This window comes from Cotesia glomerata, linkage group LG3 (genome assembly GCF_020080835.1).
Source record: "Cotesia glomerata isolate CgM1 linkage group LG3, MPM_Cglom_v2.3, whole genome shotgun sequence".
Taxonomy (NCBI): domain Eukaryota; kingdom Metazoa; phylum Arthropoda; class Insecta; order Hymenoptera; family Braconidae; genus Cotesia; species Cotesia glomerata.
Genome location: NC_058160.1, coordinates 18,203,331 through 18,212,512, shown reverse-complemented (window position 1 = coordinate 18,212,512; position 9,182 = coordinate 18,203,331). Strand labels below are relative to the sequence as shown.

At 27.5% G+C, this 9,182-nt stretch overlaps 1 long non-coding RNA gene across 2 annotated transcripts; it reads left to right on the top strand.

Annotated features, from left to right (window-relative positions):
• The first annotated feature begins 335 nt into the window (after window positions 1–335).
• LOC123261144 lies at window positions 336–2,540 on the top strand. 2 transcript variants are annotated; one of them, XR_006508619.1, is made up of 4 exons: window positions 336–558; window positions 1,122–2,151; window positions 2,229–2,421; window positions 2,494–2,533. It is a non-coding gene; the product is annotated as an uncharacterized LOC123261144 (long non-coding RNA). The 2 variants fall into 2 exon arrangements; XR_006508618.1 differs by having other exon boundaries at window positions 338–558; window positions 2,229–2,396; window positions 2,494–2,540.
• Window positions 2,541–9,182: the final 6,642 nt, after the last annotated feature.

Sequence of the window (9,182 nt, the reverse complement as noted above, 5' to 3'; positions counted from 1 at the left end):
GTCAAAAGATTTGGCAACGTTGCGTAGCGCGCGAGCTTCAGACCATTCAATAAATTCAAGCTCCCTGAAGTTGGCAACCAAAAATCAATTTTTATTAACTTTATATAAACAAATCGTTTGTTCGTTGTTTGTTCTTTAATGTTCGTTAGAATTTTTTATTTGTTCGATTATTGTTTATTTATAAAAAATTAAACAAAATTTTTTTCTGAAGTTGGCATTTTATACCTTAAATTATAAATTTTTTTTTTTTTTCTGATAGCTTGACATTTTTTATTGTTTGTTCGATCAATTAAATTATTTGTTCGATCGTTTTTATATTTTTAATTCATTTTTTTTCAAAATATTTTTTATTATTCATATTCTTATTGCGCATGCGCTGAATCAAACAACTCTGACGTAACGAGGCTATACGCCATCATAGCCACGGTGTAATTTTAATCACGTTTATAATTCGGAGTGTTTTTCTGATTCTTTGTAAGCTGGTACACAAGATAAGTTGCAAGAAAATAACGATTAAGTAATCCATTGATTATTGTAGATAATAATGTTGAAATTTGTGTAAGTGAGTTTTTTTATTTGTGTAAGTTAGTTATTGATTTACGTGCGTTCATAATCATTTCAAATGTTGGGATTGGTTTATGTGTTATTAATTGACAAATTGACAAATTTTTTTACATTCCATAGAGTATTTACAAATTATTTCAAAGATATTCTCTCAGTTTTAAGTCAAAGATACGTGACCTTGTAGTGATCAGAGTCACTTGCGAATATTTAATCAAAAAATATATATTACTCCAAAAGTAACTAATTAAAAAAAAAATTTTTTTAACCTAATAGATTAGTATAAAAAAAATGTATAGAAAAATATCACATGCTGAATTTTTCAAAAATTATGAATGCAAATTTTAAAAAACTTTTTTATTTATACTTTGATTTGATAACCTCAGTATTCTAAAATAATATGTAATTTTAGTGTATTCATTCTAATTTTTTAACTCTTTTTAACTCAGTCTAATTCATTCTAATTTTTTAACTCTACTATATTACCTCAATAGTTGTAACTATCAAAAACGAATTTAATGAAAAATATGAACTAAATTATTTTTATCTTCCTTTTTTAGGAATACTAACAAAGAGAATGACCACTAATATTTCTTGTGAGAGGATCCACCGTCAAAAGCTTGAATCAAGATCTTCTAAGTTGGAAGGAAAAATTTTCCTCTATTAATGATGACAGCAAAAGTTTTAAGAGTAATAGTATCAGCCGAGGTACTCTTCGAGGTAACCCTCAACTCCAGATCTGAAGGTTAAAAAACAGGAATATGTCTAAAGTCTTGTCCAAAAGCTAAAATGAAATTGACAGTATACAATGATTAGCTACCAAAATTTTTTTCGAGACCGATAGAGTGATTTTTTCTACTAAAATTCATTGGTACTGACAAGCGTGAACATCTATAAGTTTGGAACCTCTTATTGAAATAAGCAAGTACTGCATTACCTAAATACTAGGAATAACATGATAACAATGGCTTTAGGCGAGAAAAGTATAATCTATAAGCTTTCATGGTCACCAAAAGTGAACAAATTTGCAGTACTTTATCTATTTTTATACCCCTTAAAGTTGCTACTTTCAAATAATTGTGACTCGATGTTTGAGTTCAAAAGAGAGCATTGTAATAACATTCATTACAACCCGCACACTAATATTTTATTACTTGGTGGATTTATAATCTTTTCCGAAAAGGCACTACTGTGGAACATGACTCGGGAGGAATTCGTTGTTCAAGATAACACCACAGGTTCAACGTTGCTTTATTGGTTAGCACTTTATGATCGCTATCACTGCTCAAGGATTACGAATGGTTAACCGTTTAAAAATTTGCAATATACCAGAGCTTTGCTGTACGAGAGTCCGTAGGACTAACAGAAAAAACTGTCGGAAATGTTTTAGTAACGGTTTCTGATCTTGCTAATTATCTTGTGAATAATCTTGAATTGCAAGTATATGATTAATTTTCAAAAGCATAACGATAACGACACTGCAAGGAGACTACTGGAATATGTTCACATAAGTGGTGTTCAAGGTCAAGAAAAATTAAGATATTGCATAGAGAATGGTTTTCAGTTTCTTATTCAGAAAGAAACAATTTGGTAATTGTTTATATTTTAATTTTCTCATAGATTCTTATCATACATTACCTAACTTTTTTTCTCTCTTTTTTTTGTAGGTATTGAATATTGTGTGGCAGGCCAAAGAAAAGGCTATCCGATTGATGCAGTAAATAAACGGATGTGTCTAAAAAAATGAACAACTATATGTAACCAGGGCATAAATTTGATGAATTTTGATTTAAATAACACACTTCACACAAAGGCTAAAACTTCGACAATCTTAGGTTGTTAAAACTATCTAAATATTTGGTACTTTTTTTTTTTTTTTTTATTATCAAATGAATTGGTGTAATTTCTAATGTATTTTTTTTCTATAAAAAGTTGCAGAAAAAATATTGTAAAATTGCTGAGGAATACCAGAAATAAAATAAATGATGTCTAAAATAATAGAAAAATATTTTCATGATGTTAAATGTGAGTATTTTTCAAATTAATTATTAAAAATTGAACCAAGTGTTCTTTGATAATTAAAAAAGTGTATTAAATTATTTATATTTGAGTTAAGTTTGTTGAGATTAAACTGAATCAATAGAATATTATTACTGAAGACCTAAAAAATATGTAAAGATTATTTTTTGCAAAAATTATTTTCCATAACAATAGTAATGTCTAAAAAGTTTAATTTTATGAGTTGTCAAAAATTGTAGGATTTATTATAGTAAAAAAATTTTATATAAAAAAATTAGTTGAATGTTTAATTAAATTCAATGTTTGTTTAAGGTTATACCCAGAATGATACATACAGTAATTAAATTATGTATTTTAAAGTCTCTGACATAATTTAAAAAATTATTTAATTCAGTTTAATCAAGGAAGAAAAATAAGTATTTATAAATCACTTTAATTATTACATCAAATATAATACTGGCAAGTTTTTTCATCTTAAAAAAAAAAAAAAAAATATTTGATTATCAGTCGGTAAAGTAATTTCGATAGTGTTTTAATAAATACATAATAATAATATCTATATAAAATATTTATTCTCTTGAAACAAAAGACAATTGCTTAAATTTTTATGTTTCTTTTGAGTGTTTTTACGTGCTATATTTATAAACCATATGACAAAAAAATTTAATTAATCCTGCAAATTTAATTAATACTTGCAAAATAAATTGAAAAATATTTTTAAATCACTCTTGGTCTTTTTTTTTCTACTATCTAAGTATAAAAAAATATTTAGTGATTTTGATTACTAAAACTATTCATGTACTTTTAAACAGGTTAGTTAAATTTTAAAAATGATCTTAAATAATTTGTCGTTATTGATAAATTTTATCCAAAATAAAAATATATATTTATGCATTTATTAAAAAAAAAAAAAAAAAAAAAAAAAAAATGCAGCAAATTGATAAAATCATAAAAGTAAATTAATTGATGGAATACATTGTTATTATATTGTAATTATACTGTTTATTTCATTTTTTCAGATTTTAATTACTGGTTTATCATCAATGGGACTAAAAGCGCAAAAAGCGCTAGTGAGCGTCGAAGATGCAGTAAAAGTTTTAAAAAAACACATAAAATATTTTATACCACCCGAAAAACCAAAGTGGTCATCAGAAGTATGGAAACTAATTTCAAAAGATTTAAATGACAAATGGAATGTTGATGCTGTTCGAACTAATGTAAATAATGATAGAAGAAACATTTTAACCATTGCTCTCAAAGAAACTGGCTTTTTTAGTGACCCACTGAGTACTGAACCTAATAATTATAAAAATGAAACAAGTATTGAAGATCGTGGTAGTCCCAGTAGTAGTGAAGATGAAGATGATGACACTAAAGATCCAGACTATTGTCATGATGGTATATTTTTTGATAGTTCTGATAATTTAGAGGAGTTCGATGTCGAAATTCGTCGAGAATCGTGGAATAATATTGTACAGCAGGTGGACGATAAAGATAAACAAGATGTGAAACTAAAAAAAAAGGCTTGGACTCATACTATAGCTTATATATTTTGGGAACAATACCGTTTACCGTGTGCGTTTATCTTTGATAACGGTAGAATATCTAAAAATGGTGAACATTACATGATTTTAAAAGCGCATTGCACAAGTAAAAAAATTGGAAACGGTTTGTTGGGGTTTATCGATCAAGCTCCTTCTGAGACAAATTCTGTATTTATTAAAATGCGATGTATCGATACAAGGCATGCAGAGTCACACGAAGATTTGCAACGACCTTTCAAGGTGAGCAAAGAAAAGATGTAAGTAAAATGCGTAAAGACCTGGGTGTGCATGGATATAGAAGACAAGCTGCAGCGAAGTTATTGAGACCAGGTAATACTGGATGTCCTTTTACATAACCCAAATGTTTTACATCAAGCGAAAAAAAGAATTTATTGATACTGAACTAGGTATAAGTCCAAATGACAGGAAAGATATTTTTTTAGCAATCGATGGGCTGAGGAAAATTCCTATCTATAACAACTCCATTCATCAAGTATGTCAACTACCATTTATTGTTATATACGCAACTCAATCCCAAATGCATTGTTACAAAGAGTATCGCCGCCTTCATCAAAAATACTCATCAATTGCTATAGACGGAACCGGAGGAGTTGCTCGTCAAATAATAAGTGGAAGTAATAAAAGTTCGTACATTTTCCTTTATCAAATTGTGATTAATTTTGATAAATCTACACAATCGATTTACCAAATGATATCAGATAAGCATACGACAGAATATATAACATTATGGCTGAGATTGTGGATTGGGTTAGGAGCAAAACCTCCCCATGAAGCTGTCTCCGATGGTAATCGAGCTCAACTTAACGCTATGTCACTTGCATTCAACGAGATGTCTCTCAAGCAATATATAAATGTATGTTTTGAAAAAATTAGAAACCCTGACAAAGAAACAAATGTTAAAACCTTTATTAGATTGGATACAGCTCATTTTGTACATGCATTTACCGGTTGGAGCTGTTTTAAAAGTGTTCTACATCCTTCAATTAAAAGGTTTTATACTTATTGTTTTGTCTGTTAATTGATTGTAAAGATTTAGACAAATTTGAGCGAATATTATTATTAATACTAATTGTTTGTAATACACCCTATGAAGACAGTATTATTAATGTCAATGGTGAAAAAATAACTCCTATAGACGCTAGAAATGAATTAGAAAATTTAATTTCAACTCGAAATATTGAAAAATTCTTTTTAAACGTCAGCGAACAAATTGAAAAATTTGACTTGGAAGAAAAACCATTTACAAATACTCCTCCAGATTCAAATAAAGAAGACTCACCATCCATTTCGTCATGGGTAAGAGGAATTATAAAAGCAGCAAATAATCAAATTGTTGAGGGTAAAAAGATTCAAAGTTTTTATTTATCTTCATTAGTAAAACCAATCATAGATGTGGTCGTGGAATTTCCATTATGGACTAATATTTGTATTCCTTACACTGACTTAAGAGCTATTTCTAGTTATATTGAAGAGGATTTTAAGGATTTGAAGATTTCTTTAAGACATCAAGTACCGTTACCAACAGATGCTTATACATTTTTGAAGCTTCATCTTGATTATCTAAATGGAGGAGTAAATTTGTTCAAATTGAAGGTGACGAAATTTCTCGCTACAAATTTTAATAATCGTACAACAAATAAATCTAATCTCTTAAATTGTCAGCTAAGTGAAATAGATGGAATTGATGAAAATAGTATTGGTGATGCTGTTAAAAATACCGAAGAAAATAATGAACTATCTGGTGACAAAAGTGAAACTACCCTCAATGCTGATGAAGTTCCTTTTCATTCTAATGGAAATTCTGGTGAAAGTTGTACTAATAATAATTATAAAAACATAAACAAAGAAGATCCTAACATTTTAAACTATAATTTAAGTAAAATAACTGAAGAAAAAAATCAAAAAGAACGTTACGAAAATTGGATGGGTAAAGGAAAAGATGATAATTTTGACAAGTTTGGTTGGATGAATTTAGAAACTATTGAGGGGGAAGAAAATATGCTGAACTCATCAGATTCGGAGCAAATTAATGATAAATATGTATACGATCAAAAAGTTCAAGACGATGGCAAAGAAGAAGTTACTGTTAACGAAATTACAGTATCTGATAACTATACTAACAATATTGACATTGATGACCCAAAAACTTATGCTATCGATAATGATAATGATGCGTTGGATAATGAAGCCCTAAAAAACGTGAAAGTAGAAAAAGTTGATGATCATAATTATTCTTTCAAAACAAGTACTCCATTAAGTAGTGTGAAACAAAAAAGAACTTTAGTTGAAGCTATCGAGGAAGTTAGTCGGAAAAAAAGGAACTGTGGTAAATATTTCCAAGATAATCCAGGTATTAATGTTCATAATAATTTTGTTGTATCTGACAAAAATAAAGCTGACAAAAAAATAATAAAAAAAAATATTAAATACGTACTACAGAATGGTTTCAGATGTAAAGCTGTCAAATATAATGGTTATGACTGGTTACCGCAAAATACATGTCCCTTCGATATTATTATACAATTGTTATTTGAGAGCACTTTACAAGATATTGTTTTTTTTGATTTTTGTAAAAATTCGAAAAATGATATTTTTCAATTTGTAATTGACTTAAAAAAAAATGGTGTAACGGATGATATTTATCAGAAAAGATTTCAAATTCTATATCCTATTTACAAAAACACGGAAAAATCTCAACAAAAAATAAAAAAAGAAGATTGCAAAGTTGTAACTATTTCACGCATGATATTTTGTGAAGACAATGTTAATTTACTGTGGATTAAACTTTTTGCTAATGAACCAAGTCTTATTGAGAAAAATGTTTGTCCTTCATCTGGATGTAAAAATAATAACACTAGAAATGTACCAACCTTTCCAATAAACCACCAACTACTTACTAAACGTGGCTTCAGTACATTAGACAGAGCATTAGATTTCCATAGTGTTCTCTATAACATGTATTGTAATTATTGTCAAGGGAATAAAAGAATACGCCGTCAATTCCCAAATCATTATATTTATATCGAGTTAGATATTAAAACACGTTTAGAAGCAGAAGGTCGAGAGTGCAAATTACGTGACCTGCCCGAATATTTAAACTTATCGGTGACTAATGAAGACGATAGTGCTCACAATCTTCGTTACCGGTTTGTAGATCATTTTAATTTATTTTGATGTGCTTTTCAAGTTTATAATAATTGTTTATTAAATTTTAGATTATGCGGAGTAGCAGGATATTCTCCGGGTCATTACGTCGCTTTTTGTCGAAGAATATCTGGAGCTTGGGTATGTTATAATGATCTCACTGAGAAGGTAGAATCAAAACCGAATAGTTCAAAGGTATTGCCTCATGGAGTTCTATACGTAAGATGCTAGAAGTGTACATTACTTTTTTTACTATTTGTAACAAGGAAAAATCCTTATTAATTTACTTTTTGTTTTCGTTGTAAAGTTATGAAGTTATTTTTTTTTATAATTATTTATTAATTATTTTCTTTTAGTATGTTTTTCAATACTATAATTTTATTTAGCATGCCTGAAATTTGCAAAATGTTATGAAGAAGTCTTTTATATTTATAACTTAAGTTTAATAATTGAAACTGTTTAAAATCTATTGCAATATTAAATATATAAGATAGCAGAAATTCGAAGCAAAATGTTGAAAAGTATATAAACTTTATGAAATTTTAATTAATATTTTCGTTGTGTATTTTGGTATTTTTTTAAGAATCAAATAATAAACATAACTTATTTATAGAGATAACTAACGATATTCTCTCACACCTTTATGTATATTCATAATTTTAAATGTTGATTGTAGATTGTTAATAGTTATACTATTGGTATATTGATAAGTGTTAAACTAAAATTATTTTAACAATAAATTTATGCCATTTAGTTTTATATTGAAAATTCAATTTTGTATCATCCGTCAGTTTAGAAAATATTTTTTTTTTTATGATTTATGTCAAAAGTATTGACATATTTTAAAATATCATTAGGTTCAATAAAATAAAGGTGAATTACTGATATAATTATTTCATTTGTTCGATCAATTAAAAAAAAGCTTATTTTGTTTTAGTGTAATGGTATTTAGTTATTATTGATGTAGTCGTATTATTTTATAATCACATTAATATATTCTATTATACTACTAAATTGTAATACGTTATAGTGTACAGCTTAAAATAGCACTATATATATATTTGATCTTGTAGCTAATACTTATCTATTTCAGTTTTAAATGAATATTCATGATAATGTTTTCTTAATTGAAAATTGCAATGCTGAGTACAGACATGAAGTGGTATTACTTCATTGCAACGTTCTGTCAAGTCTGTTTAACAACACGATACATTTATCCTAGATTTAATTATAGAGACGTAAATATATAAATGAACAATTAACAAAATTATGTTTATTCAGTGTTAACTAATTTTGTTGATGACACAATAAAAAGTTGAGAGAGTACAACTAGGTGAGCTCATCAAACATGCTTGATCGATATAGAAAAGTCATGAATCGAAAGTAAAAAATTATATATAAGTGCACTTTTTTATCGTTTCAATATTGCATATGACATCAGTAAATTTAGCCAGATATAGTTAATAGGAATCACAGCCATTATGATGTAAGTAATGGCGGTGATTTTTTAATCGTTACTAATAAGGTTTTTGATCAATCTTATTATTTAATTTAGAATATTTTCATGCCTGAGGGTCAATTGTAACTAGTGGATCTTTAATTCAAGTCCATAGATGGACATACTCCAGCACGTCGATGAAAATAATAACTTATTATTTAATATTGTGTAAATTTATTTCATATTTTGAATTTGCGTTTATTAAATACCCAATGTTTTTAGATTTTTCGAATGGATTATTAATAGTAATCGGTATCGCAGGTAATGAATGATAAATAGATTAATTGTAAAAGTAAAAAAAAAATCGAGTTTACGAAGAACACTCGCTTACTTTCAGTATCGTTATCCATAAGTTATTCTAATCATAAAATTTCTAACTTTTAAATCACAAATTA